This window comes from Pinus tabuliformis, chromosome 7 (assembly GCF_031772625.1).
Source record: "Pinus tabuliformis cultivar Carrire ecotype Pingquan chromosome 7, CPIR1, whole genome shotgun sequence".
Taxonomy (NCBI): domain Eukaryota; kingdom Viridiplantae; phylum Streptophyta; class Pinopsida; order Pinales; family Pinaceae; genus Pinus; species Pinus tabuliformis.
In genome coordinates, this window is record NC_142293.1 from 81,546,169 (window position 1) to 81,562,349 (window position 16,181).

Genomic DNA, 16,181 nt, shown 5'->3' on the forward strand with positions numbered 1-16,181 from the left:
TCCATTTGTCTTCTTAGGATCCACCTTCCAGTTGTTAGGTTGTTCTTGAAGGTACTAGTTTTGGTACCAATTGTTGAAATACTGAAAGGGGGGTGAATCAATATTTCTTTTACAATTGTTACTTTATACCAGTTAAGATCACTTAGTAAACCTAGAACACAAGATGTATAACAAAAGAATAATTTTATTAATAAGAATGACGAGGACTCCAATCCTCTTTTACAACAATTCAATTACAATAACACTTCAGGGCTCCAACTGCAGATGAAGACTCTAATCTTCAATTTCAAACCAGGCTACATCCTATATTACACCAAGCTCCAAATTGGTCTACTTGAGGACTCCAATCCTCTCAACAATTCTATCCTTGACCTAGTTTTCCACAATGATCCAACCTTGTGTGAGGACTCCAATCCTGTAGGGCTCCAACCCACTTACTCAATTCTTCAAAATGGTTTGTGTTGCTTCAGGAATTTCAATATCTTCTTCAACAAGTCTTGAAAATAACTCCAAGATCTTCTTTAGCAAAAGTCCCCATAATACTTTAAAGGCTATTTTATCAAGTTCAACTTCAACATGCTCTGTATGTGTCTCCAAGACTCTTCATATTTGCAAAAACAATATTCTTTGAAGCTACTTCATCAGGGCTTCAACAATGTACATTCTTTATAGATGACTCCTTCAAGATTGCTTTTGATGGTGCTTCCACACAACTGCTTCAAAGGGGCGTAGTATGTCTTTTGCAAACAAGTCTTCAAGTACTCTTCAAGGGGTGCTCCAAGCTTCAACAATTGATCTTCAATAGCACTTCATCAAGTCTACAAATTCTTCTAAAGGTTTGTTGTCATTTTTCCAAGTCACTTCAATACAGCTACTCAAAGGGACTCATCAAGCAATGCCTCGACATGAATTCTTCCAAGCCTTGAATAACCAAGCAAGAGTTAAGTTCTAAACACAAGTCTTCAATTTTGTCCAAGATGCTTGGTCACAGGTCTGACCAACTATTTTGCCACAATTCATCTAATATATATCACAAGTTCAATACTCCTTCACGTCCACAAGACCTGAAGAATTATGTCACAAGTCCAAGACTTCTCAGTCCACAAGTCTGGTATTCATTCTCTGCCCAAATACAAGGTAAGCATAGGTTTGAGGTTCCTTCTATGCCTAGATCCAAACTCTTTGCCATTGGTTTGAGCCCCCAAAAACTCCTCACAAGTCTAGTGTAGATCTAAACCTCTCATATGCCACAAATCCAAGTATTATAAAGCCACATGTCTTAGGATGTTTTGCATAGGTTTGCCACAGGTCTGAGAATCATAGGTCTGCAACATTTCCAAAAATGACAGGTTTGCGAGAAGTCTGAGAATCACAAGTATGCCACATGTCAGAAATTTACAGTCACGTGTCCAATTTGCACTTAGGCATAGGTCTAAAACATTTTTGGCATAGGTTCGAGCTGCTTAAGAGGTAAATGGATCTGGGTTTTATTCTACAAAATAAGCCAAAGAGAATCCAAGTAGTTCTACAACATCATAGGTATTGTCCTCCTTTACTCCTCAACCCAAGCTCCAACCTTAGAAAAAAATGCCAAAACCCAAGCCCAACACTAGATATTGTCCTCCTTTACTCCTTAACCTCAAATCCAAGTTTGATCTAATGATTGGAGGATTCCAACCTTATATGTATACTTGTTCGAGTCTATTTGAACTGTCATGTCTCCTAGGAGGGCCAACATGACCATTTGGACGTTGACCTATGCAACATATATTAAATTGTCTATTAAAATATTGAGGAATTCTACATCCCACCTACTTGTGTCTGCTTGGTGTGGAAGCTTGCATTCAGTCCATTGGCATTGATCATCTAGTTGAAAGATTTGATTTACTAAATGAAAAATTTGATCCTCATATGCATATGGTGGTATTTCAAGTTCAAGATGCTAGTAAGAAGCGTAGCCATGGTTTTGAAGGTAGAGTTTATTCACATATCACTTGTTGCTTTGTTTATAATGCTAGCAATTGCATATTGACTAACCAAGACTCTTTTCCAATCTGATAAATATGGCATGTTAATATTGTTAAAGAATGCAAACCTAGTTGGTCACTTGTAGGTTAGAGGGTACTTCATTATGTGTTGACAGATAGTGGACCTATAGGGTTTAGATTGTTCATAGCTACTAATTTATTCTCTCACAACCTCTTACCATATATCAATAATTCTCTTGGTTTTAAATATGGACATGTGTTGTATGCATGAAAAGTGTCAGACATGTAAGTACAATATACCTAGAACCATGAGAGTAATTCTATAAAAACAATGATATACTAGCAGTCACAGTTGGAACCCAATAAACATGGACTTTATGTAGGTCTATGGAAATATGTAGGAATTTAAATTGAGTTGGCAAATCAAAAATATGTTGCAGAACATATGATATTGTTGCTTCCATGGATATTATTTAATCTACTTTATATTGCTTTCTAATGAGAAGCACAATTTTGTCAATTGGTGGAAAGAACATTACCTCATATTTTCCAACCATGAAGAGTGCACATAGAGCCACTAGTTGCTAGGGAAACAATGTTATGTCTTGACATCAATGAAAACCTAATCCAAAACTTTGAATAATGTTGTAGATTCATTAACAATATTTAACGAGAAGATGATGATGATGGTGATGTCAAAGATGTTGACTTACCTTATGTCAGAGATGCTGACAAGGTTGATGATGATTTTGTTATAACCTTTTCATAGAGAAATTCTATCAACACGAGAATATCTAGATAGTCCTTACAAATACCTCCCTAGTTAGGAGGGAGTGTTGATTTCTTGCCCATTTTCTTCAGATTTCTGGTTTCAGAGGAATTCTGTATAAGCGATTAAAAAACCGTGATACAGAGAAATTCTACTACAGACCATTGTGATAATGAAAAATAGTTACGTCGATTGGCAAGAATATAGTTAAAGATTACTGCGAATAAAATCTAAACAAAAGATCTACCCTTAACTGCTTCATTGAATAGTCGTTTAACATGTCAATCGTGGTAAAGGAGGTCTTAAATGCCCATCATGTCGTTTATATGCCGAATGATTAATTCAAACATGCCTTAGATTTGCTTGGTGGATGATCAGTGATAAATCACAAATTGGTAATCAGGAATGTCAAGGGAAATGCTTTAACACTTGCTTTAAATGTCTCTGATCACCGAAAGGTGATACAACGCATGCAAACCATTTTAAATGTATTTTCGAGATGTGCGCCTAATTAATATATCGCATTCGGGAGTGGGTTCAGACTTCATTGTTTTGTCAATGTGATTTCGTCGATTGCCAGATTGCGATATGCTTTATCGCATCGGAGGTTTTAAACATGCCTTTGTTCATGTTTTAGCTTATTGTTGACATTGCCGATTTGCCGATTGTGATATGCTTTATCGCATCGGAGGAATTAAGGGGCTCCATTTTATTATGCTTGGCATTTGGCTTCTCCAATTTCCCGATTGCAATTGCCTTTTCGGATCGGAGAGAATGGTGGAGGTTCTTTGTGGCTTTGCGTATGTTTCCTTTGTTATTGTGATATGCGATCTTCCAATCGCTTTATCGCAATAACGAAGAGTTTTATAATATTTCTAAAGTCACATTTTATTTCCATTTAAAAGGCTTTTACAATGATTCATTTACCTTAAGCCTTTTAATAAGAGTTTTTCTTTATGATGAGTTAATACCAATTTTATTTATGAACACACCAATCTTATCTAATTTGATTTAAAGGGACCCATTTCTTATTTAAATTTTATGTAAATATTTTTTAAGAAATGGGGGGTTGTTTAGCACAACAATTGGCGATTCACTGGGAGAAACAATTATCTCTGAGAAAGTAATATAATACTTTAACTTTCTTAATCTGAAAACCTTAATTGATAGAGGAAATCTAATATAACTAGACAATCATAAATCCTGAACATAATGATAACTATTTTTGCTATTTCTTTCTCTTTTTAAAACTAAATATATTCTAAGCTTTAAATAAACATTAATTGGTTGATAATGATAAAACAAAAAAACTTTTCCAACTTTGGCTTTTATAATGACTCCTTTGTCATAGGTAGAGCCTCTGCTACCAGCAAATGTTTATAGTCTTGGCAGGGTTACTTTTTAACCATTTGATCATTCATTGTTCCATCCATTTCAGAGTATAATTAAAAAGAGTAAATCCAAAAGATATGTTTCCACATTTTTGTATTGCATTTTCTTTTTTTCCTTATTTTGTAAGATAAAAAGCCATTGTCCTGGTTTGGTGGCCAGCTATCGACAATGCCATTCACTGGTTGTAATTTAACTGAACAAGCTGGCTTGTGATGAGACCCCTTTTCTTATAATTATAAGCCTACCCTATTTTGATATGCAGTGTTGGTAATGTCAGTTGAACTATTCCCCTATGATCATGGTAAGCAAGCTTGTAATAAGATCTCTTATCTTTTATATCAAATATATTTTAGAATTACACTCTGAGTAATTATAAACTTTGAAGGATGGGATGAACAATTTTTCTCTTTAAGAGAATATGGAAGACAGGGTGAGAATTGAAGATGTTAAGTTTGAATCAGTCTTTGTTTTGTATCGATAACCGTTTTTAGGCTTCTAAAACTTTAGAATGATTTACAGTAATTCTAAGTTTTGAGAAGATTTTACAAAAATAAAATGGGGTTTTTAGAATCTACTTATACCTAATTTCCTAGAATTTTCCTTTTCCTGAAAGGCCTTCATTTCTCAAAAGTAAATATTAGAACTATTTTCTTTTGAGTAACTTATTCAATATAGTAAAGACCAATGGAAATCTTTTCACAACTTTATTTCCTAAACAAACTAATTTATTCACACAAATCCTGCTGAAAATTGAATATTTACAAAGGGAGAAGGTGTTACCTCCTCAATTGAAGAATTTTTTTAGAATAAGGCCATTGATAGGAAGAGAATCTCTCTTTCCTCATAGATCTTGTAATATGAATGTAGAAGAGCCTATCTTCTCGCTGATTTGGAATGGTCCAAGCCACATTTTCTGAAACTTAAGTGTGTTTTCCTTTATCCTCATAGGCTTTGTCCCACTTCAAAACTAGATCACCAACTTGTAACTATTTTGAGCCGATTGAAGTTGTATCAAAAGATGAGTTAATAATCTGTTGATGTTTTGCATGTGTAATTCGGGTTTTCTCCCTTTCTTCCTCTAGTTTCAAGATCTGATCATGTCTCACTTGGATAAAAGATGATGGAGTTCTTCAATAAACTGCACTAAGACTAGTAATGGAACTACTAAGTTTGATGGTATAACAACTTCCTTTCCATACACAAGATTAAATGGGGACGTGCCTATGGAGGCCTTCTGTGTTATTCGGTCAGCCCATAGTGCAAATATCAAAGACTTATGCCAGCTTTTATGATTCTGCTCGGTAGTTCTCTTAATGATTTTGATGAGATTTTTATTGGTAGATTATGCCAAAACATTACCTGAGGGTAGTAGTTTGTAGAATATTTCAATTTAAATTCCTTTTTGATAGCAAACTCAAATATAGAATTTCTAGAGAAGTAAGATGCATTATCAAAAATAAGAGCATTTGGGACAACAAACCTGGTAATGATGAACTGATCTATGAATTCGATGATCGCCTCAAAGTTTGTTGTCTTCAGAGGAATTGCTTCAACCCACTTAGTAAAGTAATCCGTGGCTGTGAGGATATACCTATGTTGTTTTGGAAAATGTGGCATGATTTCTCCAATGATATCCAATCCCCATTGTTCAAAAGGTTGTTCAATGTTGACTGGTTGCAAAGGGAAAGTTGGCTTCCTTTGTCTTCCACTTGTAATTTGACAACTTTGGCATTTCCTTACATATTCATGAGTATCTCTGAATAAAGTGGGCCAGTGATATCCAACATGAATGATTTTGTGGGCTGTTGTATCAGCTCCAAAATGTCCTCATGCTGGTCCATCGTGTCCTGCAAGACCTTTTGTGCTTCATGTTTTTTTAAGCATCTTAACAAAATTGAATCATAATTCCGCCTAAACAGTACATCATCTATAATTATGAAGTTTTTTGCTTTCAGTCTTATGGTACGTTTGTTGTTATAGGAAAGATTAGAAAGAGCATATCCATTTTTCAAATAGAAAATTAGATCTGCATATTGGGATTCAGGATTAGTGGTACTTATCTGATTGATTTCTTCAGTATCTTTTGTACTTTCAGGTTCCTGAATATTAGAAGCTCCTGCCAACAACCTGAAAAAACCTTGGCCTTTGACAATCTTTGCTGGTTTAATTTCCAGGTCATATTCATGTAGTGTTGTGACCCAATTTGTTCTCTTTTCTCCTAATTCCCTTTGAACTAGTAATTGTCTTACTGCCAAAAAAAACACTAACTTTTGTATGAGCTTTTAAAAGAAAGGGTCTATAGTGTTTAATGACTTTTTATACAGCAACGGCTTGTTTTTCAACTTCCGAGTAATTAAGTTCAGCACCTTGAAGGTTTGAACTATAAAATGAGATTGGTGCTTCCAAGTTTTAATCGTTAATTTGTGTCAGCATTGCTGCATAAAATAAATCAGATGTCAGAGTATATAACATGAAACGATTTGAAAATTTATGAGTGCTTAAAGCAGGGGCATTTATGATTGATTTTTTTATGGAATCAAATATCTCTTTTTCTACAGGCCCCCATTTAAACACTGAATTTTTCTTAATCATGGTTTGTAATGGTAAAACAATCTGCAAAAAATATGGTACTTATCTTTTTACAAAGTTAATCTGACCTAAAAATCACTGCATTGATTTTTTATAATGAGAGAATGGAATATCAGAAATCTGTTTGATTCTATCTGGATCAATGTAAATGCCATCTTTTGAAACAATGAAACCCAAGAGTTTACCTTGGTCAAGAGAAAAAAAGGATTTCTTAGGATTGAGTGAAATGCCATACCTTTTGCAGCGCTCAAAGATTTGTTTCAAATCATGCAAATGACTTGATCTTTTCTTAGAGAACACAGTAATATCATCTAAATAGACAACTACTGATTTATTGATCAGTCCTTTGAATGCAATGTCCATCGCTCTTTGGAACGTAGCTCTAGCATTGATTAACCCAAAAGGCATTTTTTTGTAGGCATAAGTTCCCCACTTAGTTCTGAAAGTAGTCTTAAGTCTGTCATCGGAGTGTACCAAAATTTGGTTATACCCTGAAAAACCATTTAAGAAGGACATCAGTGCAGAACTAGCTACTGAATGGAGATTTTGCTCCATTGTTGGTAGAGGGAAGTTATCTTTTTTATTTACTTTGTTAATATTTCTAAAATCAATGCAAATTCTAATGTCACCATTTTTCTTCCTGGCTGGGACCATATTGGACACCCAATTTGAATGTCTAACAGGAAAAATTATCTTAGCTTTCAAGTGTTTGTTTAATTCAGCTTTTAATTGACTCTTTAAGTTAGGATGGATCTTCCTTAATTTCCGATGTATTGGTTTTTGTTCAGAAAGCATTGGAATTGTATGTTGTATGATAGATGTATCATATGTTTTCAAATCATCATATTTCCAAGCGAAAACATTTTTATATTTATGCAATAATCTAGTGAATGCAATTCTTTCTTCTGAAGAAAGTCCAAATCCCAAATTGATGTTTTGTGGATTGTCCTCAGTACCAAAGTTTATCAATTTAAATCTCAAAGTAGAACTTTGGAACTTTGAATTAGTAACTTGTTTAAACCTGTCTTTGAAGTCATAAAGATCTTCAAGCTTGACCATTGGTTTAGGTATTGAGTTTTCATCAAGCTTTTCCTTCATTTGAAGGTCATTCTCACTTTCATCAATAATTTTATCATCATAGGACTTGTCAGAAGTTAAGAAATTTAAAATGTCATCATCGTGATTGAACACTCACTAGTTAGTGACATTATCAGGAATTGATGGCCTAAAAATTAACTCTACTGAAAATCTATCGGGACTGTAATCTTCAGATGGAAGGAGCTTTGAAGCAACATTAGCTAATAAATCTGCTGCTGCATTTTGGGATCTAGGGATGGGAGAAATATTGAACGCTAAAAATTGAGATATTAGGTCTTGTACCAAGGACTGATAGTGTTTAAGGTGACTAGAAAGGCAATGAATAGTATTTCTAACTTCTCTTATAACAATCTCTGAATCACCGAACACTTTCAAATATTGAGCTTTAAGACCAATTGCTTTATAAAGTCCTTGAATCAAGGCTTCATATTCAGTCGTATTGTTTGTGCATTCAAACTCTAATCTGCATGATAACATGGTCTTTTCTCTCTTAGAACTAACTACAATACATCCTGCTCCTGCAACTTCACTAGATTTAGACCCATCAAAATATAATGACCAAAACAAAGATTTATCTACAGTTTTATTTCCTCCGTAATTTTAACACACCTTGATGTATTTGTTTGAGAAAAAATTTCAATTTGAGATGTGAAATTATTAACCAAGAAGGGTGATGGTTGAGCAGTAAAATTGCCAAAGAATGATTCAAATGAGTAATTGCCCAAAATGTTGTTATTGAACTCTATTGTTTGATTTCCTTGTTCGAACTCAGTAACATTGTGAGTCATATGTTTATCTCGATCAATATTTATTTGATTTGGCTTTCCTTTATAGGGTAGCCACATATGAGACCGTTCAGTGGAAATATAACCATGAAGTTTCTCAGACCAATCTCTACTCAAAATCAAACCATAGAATTAAGGTGTATCAGCAATTAAAATATCAATTCTCTAAACCACTCTTGGATCAGCTAATAACCTAATAGTAACTGAGTTGATTTCTCCTAAAACCTAGACCTTAGTTCTACCCAACTGGACAATATGAATTGCAGACTTTTGGGGTTCAATATTCAATTTGGAACAAACTAAAGTTGGCATTATATTCGAGGAAGCCCCTAAGTCAATCAAACAATTGTGTAGATTTCTATTATAGATCTCGTAGGTTAATAGAAAATGAGGAGTATGGGAATTCGATCTATCTTCGATTAAAACAACATTAGTAGCTTCTACTCTACCAGGAGGTGGTTTACCTATTTCATTGGCAGCTTTGGACAGTACAGCATTAGGAACAGGAGAATATGGTACTGCATCTAATTCCTTAAGTAGCAACTTTTGTTGGTGTTTGAGTTTACTAAGTTTAAACATAGTAATATTTGCCTTTGTTTTCTTCATGTCTTCAATAATGTTGTAGTCCATAGAGTCTGCAACCACTAATGTTTTAGCTGTTGTAAGTGGATTTGAAGCTGATGGCTGATTTTGAGAAGGTGGGGGTGGAGATTTCTTTGTGGGATTTTTTTCTTTTGTAGGAGAACCTGTGTTCCTTTTCTTTTGATTTATTTGAACAGGTTCAGAAGTATCTTTACTCCTGGTAGTAACTGGGAAAGCTTCCTGTTCATTCTCTGTATCGGAATTAGGTAAAATGAAATCCCACATCCCATGACATTTAGTAGTTACTTCTTCTTCAATTTCTTCAGATGATAAGACTGTCTCCTCTTCTTCATCTTCTTCCGGGTCTGAGTCTGCATTGGATATAGCATTTGGTGGCTTTGATTCAGGGTTCTTAAAGTTTCTAAATGATCTTTTTGTTGAAGTTTCAGCTACTTGCTTTTTGATTTCTACCATTTCATTTGACAATGGTTTTGAGAACTTTTTGAAGACCTTCCATATCATACGGATCTTTAGCCATTTTCTTCTTTGAATCATCTTTGAAAGAGACTTTTTTAGATTTTCTGTCTTCAAGAGCAGCTTTCTTTTCCAAAGCGGTGATACGTTTTTCCACAGCAATTGCCTCTTTCATGTTTTCTACTAGAGTAGGTTTTCCAGCTCTATCTCCGAAGATAGCAATGTTTGAAGGTAAAGCCATTATATACCATTCACTTCTAACTTGTTCACTAGGCTTAGAGGCAATTGGGATCTTGTTCAAGAGTTTATTAAACCTAGAATTAAATTCTTTTATAGGTTCTTTGGACTCTGTCCTAAGATTTGCAAGATCATTGATTAATGTTGCTACAGATCTGCCATCACCATATTCAGTCAAACATTGTTCTAGAAAAATATTCCAACTGGTAATGGATCCTAATGGTAAAGAAAAGTACCAAGACCCAGCTGATCCTTCTAGGGTATAAGGTAAAAGCCTAATGACAACATCTTCCTCTGTAACTCCCTTTAGATTAACTGACAACATAAAGTTGTTAATGTGTTCATCTGCTGGTATACCTGCATCTGGATTAAATTTTGGTAACCATTTTCCAAGGTGTGCTGGCAATGGATGCAAAGGTGCAGGGATAGTGATTGCACCAAGACTGCTCCATGGGTTTTGTGCCATTGTCAAGATAGTAGTAGATGATAATGTCGATGAAGTTCCAGATGGTTGTGAAAGGGAAAATATTGAGATGCTAGAAAGTTGTGAAGCTGATGTTGAAGTTCCAATTCCCTGTTGAACAACACTTTGTAATGGAGGAGTGGATGGTTGACTTTGCAATGGAGAAGATGAAATGGAGGATGATGATGAGATAGTTTTACTATCAGATCCTTCAGTTGTTTTCCTTACCCTTTTGCTTTTAGGTAAAGGTAACTCAGTAGGTTCAATACCAAGCTTTTCACTCTGAAGTCTGGTGAGGGGGTGAGAAGGAATGAATTGCAAAGTCACACTGTCTTGAGATACCTCAGATTTTTGTGGTGATATTGAGAAGCATTGAAGTTTATGGATGAGAGATTGTACTTCAAGAGATTCAGTACTTAATTTATCTGAGATATGTTGAGGTTGAGCAGTGGTAGTTGTCTCCTCTTCTTCTCGTTTGAAGACTAGAGTTCCAGCATGCAAAGGAGAAGTCGAAGGTGAGGTGGAGGGAGATTTACTCTCAAAATGGGTTGTAGGTTTGGATTTGCTCACCATTCACAGCTCATGCTCTCCTTCTAGCACCAAAAATGTTGATGCCTTGAAAATCACTGCATCAACATCGGGGAAAACCACCCAGTGCGGACCTTAAAGGTAGCTCCTTTTCCGTTTGGTGTGGTGGCTCCGACTAGATATAATGGGACCAGTTTCCCAATGATTTGTAAATAGAATGGATAAGTGATTGATCTTCTATTATCTAATGATAATGATGGATGATTAATTTTAACATGCAAAATTATAAACAACTAATCTAACCCGGGAAATTTCCACTTTAGTGCAACTTTGGATGATCTTTATCTACAAATGGGCATATAGATGACTCCACTTATAAATAAAGACATTCATTCATATGATAATTACTTTATTCAAATAGTTGAACAAAGTAATAATTAAAACATTATTACACTATTCTTCATATATCATTGACATAAATACGATTGAAAGAATAACATTCCTTAAACATTCAATAGTGATAAGTAAAAGGACTGTTGTTAAAACACATACATATATCAAATGATAGCAATAATTGAATAAACGTTGATTCATATAAAATAATGGAGCAAAGACATGGATAATAGTACCATATGTGATTTGAATCCGCTCCGATATCAATCGCATTCAGATCCCTTTTTTCAACTTAGAAATACTCTCACAAAAAGCAATAGTGCATATCTTATAAAAGAATTCTTCATTAAAATTCAGAATATAGGCCCAGTCTTCATAAAAAAAATATCGGAAGTACAATAATGCAACTCCCGATTCAAGTTTTGATACAAAAATTGAGGACTCTTTCTAAAACAATGAAAGGGTCTATAAATACTTACTAAACTAACTAACTATGAAATAAAAATGTTGTGAGGTGGTATAACCAAATCATGAAAATCTCCTTGAAATAGACATGCTTGCAGTCGGTAGAACGATTCACTGTTTCGGTTGACTATCCTTTGGCTTGAGCTGGCATATAACGAGCATTGGTTGCAATTCTGGAGGGTGACTCATACGTAAATGCAGTTGGGCTGAATACGTAGCATCATTAATTTCAGGAATCATGTAACCGATTGCATCGGTTAAACATTTCATCGCTGCCTTTTGACTATGCAGTTTAACCAGGAAGAACCAAAAGGTGTCCCAAGTTAAACTTTGGATGCCCGCGATTAATCTCTCCTTTTCCAATTCCTATTTGCATGTTTGCTCCAATGCTTTTGCTGATGGCAGTGTCCTTGGAGTGCATTCTGAAATCAAATTAGACAGATAAAGAGCATCATTAATCAATTCAATCAAATTACCAGTCGCCGATCTACATCTTGAAGTTGCCCTCTCCGCCTTCATCAATTGAGACTGCCATTCTAGGAATAGAATTTCCTTATGTGATTTTAGAATCTGAGACAGGTTCGCAGCTTGTCCTTCCTTGGTTTTTTGCCATGAAAGAAACTCTGTTAATGTTTCATTGGCCTGCTCCAAATTCTGTCTTGCATCAACTGATTTATCAATCATTGATGAAGAAATTTAACAAAGGGGTTGAGCAACAGAAATATTATGACATAGAAAATTCAATTGGTTAATCAATGCCTTATTGATCTGGAGAGTTGCTGATTTAAACTCTGCTACTTGAGGAAAACCTTTGAATCTTTCTATTTGTTGTGACAGTTGAGCAATTTGTTCATCTTTTGTTTTGCTCATCTGTTCATTCATTGTCTTCAGCTTGGCTAATGCTAGGGATAACTCTTTTTGTTTCTGAACTGCACTTTGGTCTATCCTCTGCTTCTCCTTGAGCAATTGCTCATTTAGCTAGTTGTTTAATTATTGTTGCGTTGCTAACTGTTGTTCTAACTATTCTATCCTCTGCTGCCTTTCAGATACCTGTGCTTCCAGCGAAACAATTGTATGATCTTTTTCCTTGAGTAAATTGCTAACTTCTGATGTTTTATCCATAGTAGCTGCTAAATATGCCCCGGCATATTAAGAGAGTTTTGTAAGGTCTTCGGAAGGATTGACTTCCTCTCTCCATACCACATTAGTTATCTCCACCTGTGCAGGTAAAAGAGAAGGTTGATCAAGCTTTCTCTTTTTCCTTTGTCTTTTTACTACAACCCTATGCTTAGGGCTGTAGAAGACATCTAAAGGTGGTTTTTCTTTTACATGTAGGATGATTTCATCGGATGGATTTTCTGGAATTATCTCCATATCCTTTTGAGTGATGGGTGGGTCGCTGGTTCCTTCAGTTGGAATCGTATTAGTTGTTGTCTTGTGACCAATTGTCACTTTAGGCGTGCTAAATCCCTATAAGTCTTCAGTATTACTTATAATGGAAATGAACTGTTGCCACTCTTTAAGTAGCTTGGGATCAATCTGAGTATCTGTATCCAAGAGTAGACTATCTTTTCCCTATTCTTGTTCCTGTTCTGGCACCTTTTCTTTCTCGGAGACCTTTTCTACATCAGAGGTCTTATCAGTAACTATTTGTTCAGCTTGACCTGATGATTGGATTGTAGGGGTTGTGGCTAAAAAGTCTAAAGGCAGAGTCTGCAACCTCTGTTCTCTAAGCCTATTAAACACTTCTAGTCCTTCATCTTGATATTTGATTTTAGCCAATGCTTTAACTTGAAATAATGATTCAGTTGAGGCAAATAGATCATCGAAGAGATTATCTTCATGATCAAATTTGGCAAGTTTTGCTTGGTCAATAACATTATAGGCCACCTTTCTAGGATCACACTGCCTATTAGGAATTGTGGCAAGTTTAAGCGTTTGCATTTTTTCTGTCTCCTTCTCTGCATGCTTGTAATCATGAAGAGTGAAAATGTCGCACCGTAATGGGAATGTAGTCCATACTTGTTTCTTGGAATTTTTAAGGGTTTTGGATGTCCCATCCACTGTTATTTGATAAGCCAATTCCTGAGCTAACAGTTTATCAGGTTCATATAGGCGAAGGACATGAGGTTTTGTAAGGCTACCAAAAATCCTTATATAAGTAAATTTTTCCTTCCCAAACCAACTGCCTACTGTTGTCCAATCTGTTTCTGCCTCCGGAGATATCCTGGGAGCAGGCTTATCAAAAATAGAGTAATAAACAGGGAAAATAAAACCGTTGTAGATTTTATACATATGATTTTTGTAATTAGCCTTCCATAACTGCTCATGATAGATATGGATTGGTTTAGGGTTTGCAGGTGTCCATCTCCACCCGAGCAATGGAAATTCAAATTGAAACAAATAGTATCCATAATTAATGCACTGTAATAGAATGGAGGAAGGTCCTAGTAGTATGATATACATTTACTTTGTACTCCAGAATTGTTGTGGCTAGTTTATCAGACAAAATATTGGCCCAATCCATCACATAGCCATTGATTGCATCCTCCATTAGAGGGACCATTTCTATAGTGAATTTAGCAAAATCATGTATTCCCCACATTCTACACATCATAGCTCCAGCGTAACAGTAAGGAGAAGCCAATGAGTCTACAGAGTACTTACCCGATGACTCGTGCTTGTGCTTCTTAGGAAAATGTCTCCACTGCTTAATCGGGACTGACTCTGACTCGTTTTCCTTTGCAAAGGCCTCTAAGAATGCTTTGTTGTACCGCTTCTCAGGCTCAGGTAAGTGATACATTTTCCTTAGATCAACAGGCTAAAATGAGCCAAATATCCCCCCGTCAGTTGTGCAAAAGGTTCTATTTGTAACTGGAATTTTCTCTACCACCCTTTACCCCACGTCCGTATATGGCAGGACTTTAGCTCGCATTGCTATTCTGTGAAGAAAGGAGCATGCCAATTCTTTAAGAGTTCCTTCAAACATATCAGTTGAATCGGTCGTGGCCTCTTCTGATAATTCTTCAGGTTCTTATACTTCAATTAGATTATAGATACTCTCCCAGCTAGTGTTTCCCAGTCCGAGACACGTCGTATCAGATATTAATCCATTTTTGCTTGGTCCTGGATCTTTCACTGGAGGAGCTGCTGTTGCAGACTTCTTTGATTTCTTGCCCATTTTCTTCAGATTTTTGGTTTCAGAGGAATTCTGCACAAGCGATTAAAAAATCGTGATACAGAGAAATGCTGCTATAGACCACTATGATAATGAAAAAGAGTTACGTCGATTGGCAAGAATATAGTTAAAGATTGCCGCGGATAAAATCTAAACAAAAGATCTACCCTTAACTGCTTCATTGAATAGCCGTTTAACCTGTCAATCGTGGTAAAAAAGGTCTTAAATGCCCATCATGTCGCTTATATGTCGAATGATTAATTCAAACGTGCCTTAGATTTGCTTGGTGGATGATCAGTGATAAATCGCAAATCGGCGATCGGGAATGTCAATGGAAATGCTTTAACACTTGCTTTAAATATCCTCCGAAAGGTGATACAATGCATGCAAACCATTTTAAATGTATTTTCGAGATGGGCGCCTAATTAATATATCGCAATCGGGAGCGGGTTCAGGCTTTATTGTTTTGTCAATGTGATTTCGCCGATTGCGATATGCTTTATCGCATCAGAGGTTTTAAGCATGCCTTTGTTCATGTGTTAGCTTATTGTTGACATTGTCGATTTGTCGATTGCGATATGATTTGTCGATTGCGATATGATTTATCGCATCAGAGGAATTAAGGGGCTCCATTTTATTGTGCTTGGAATTTAGCTTCTCCGATTCCCGATTCGATTGCCTTTTGGATTGGAGAGAATGGCGGAGGTTCTTTGTGGCTTTGTGTATGTTTCTTTGTTATTGCGATATGTGATCTTCTGATCGCTTTATCGCAATAACGAAGAGTTTATAATATTTCTAAAGTCACACTTTATTTCCATTTAAAAGGCTTTTACAATGATTCATTTACCTTAAGCCTTTTAATAAGGGTTTTTCTTTATGATGAGTTAATACCAATTTTATTTATGAACACACCAATCTTATCTAAATTGATTTAAAGGGACCCATTTCTTATTTAAATTTTATGTAAAGATTTTTTAAGAAATGGGGGGTTGTTGTTTAGCACAACATACTCTTATTTATCACATTTTTTAGTCACCCAAAAAGATACATCATCTATTCAAAAGTTATGTCACTTGTAAGTTGTATATTTTTAAAACCTTAATTTGAAGATTATCTAGATGGTTGGACTTTGTCTTGATATATCTAAAATATTTGAGCCCTTCTAAATCTGAAGGTTTGGCTTGTAGTATTCTATTATGTCTTCTTTGTTTTATAGGTCTAACCAAAATGTGATGTACCA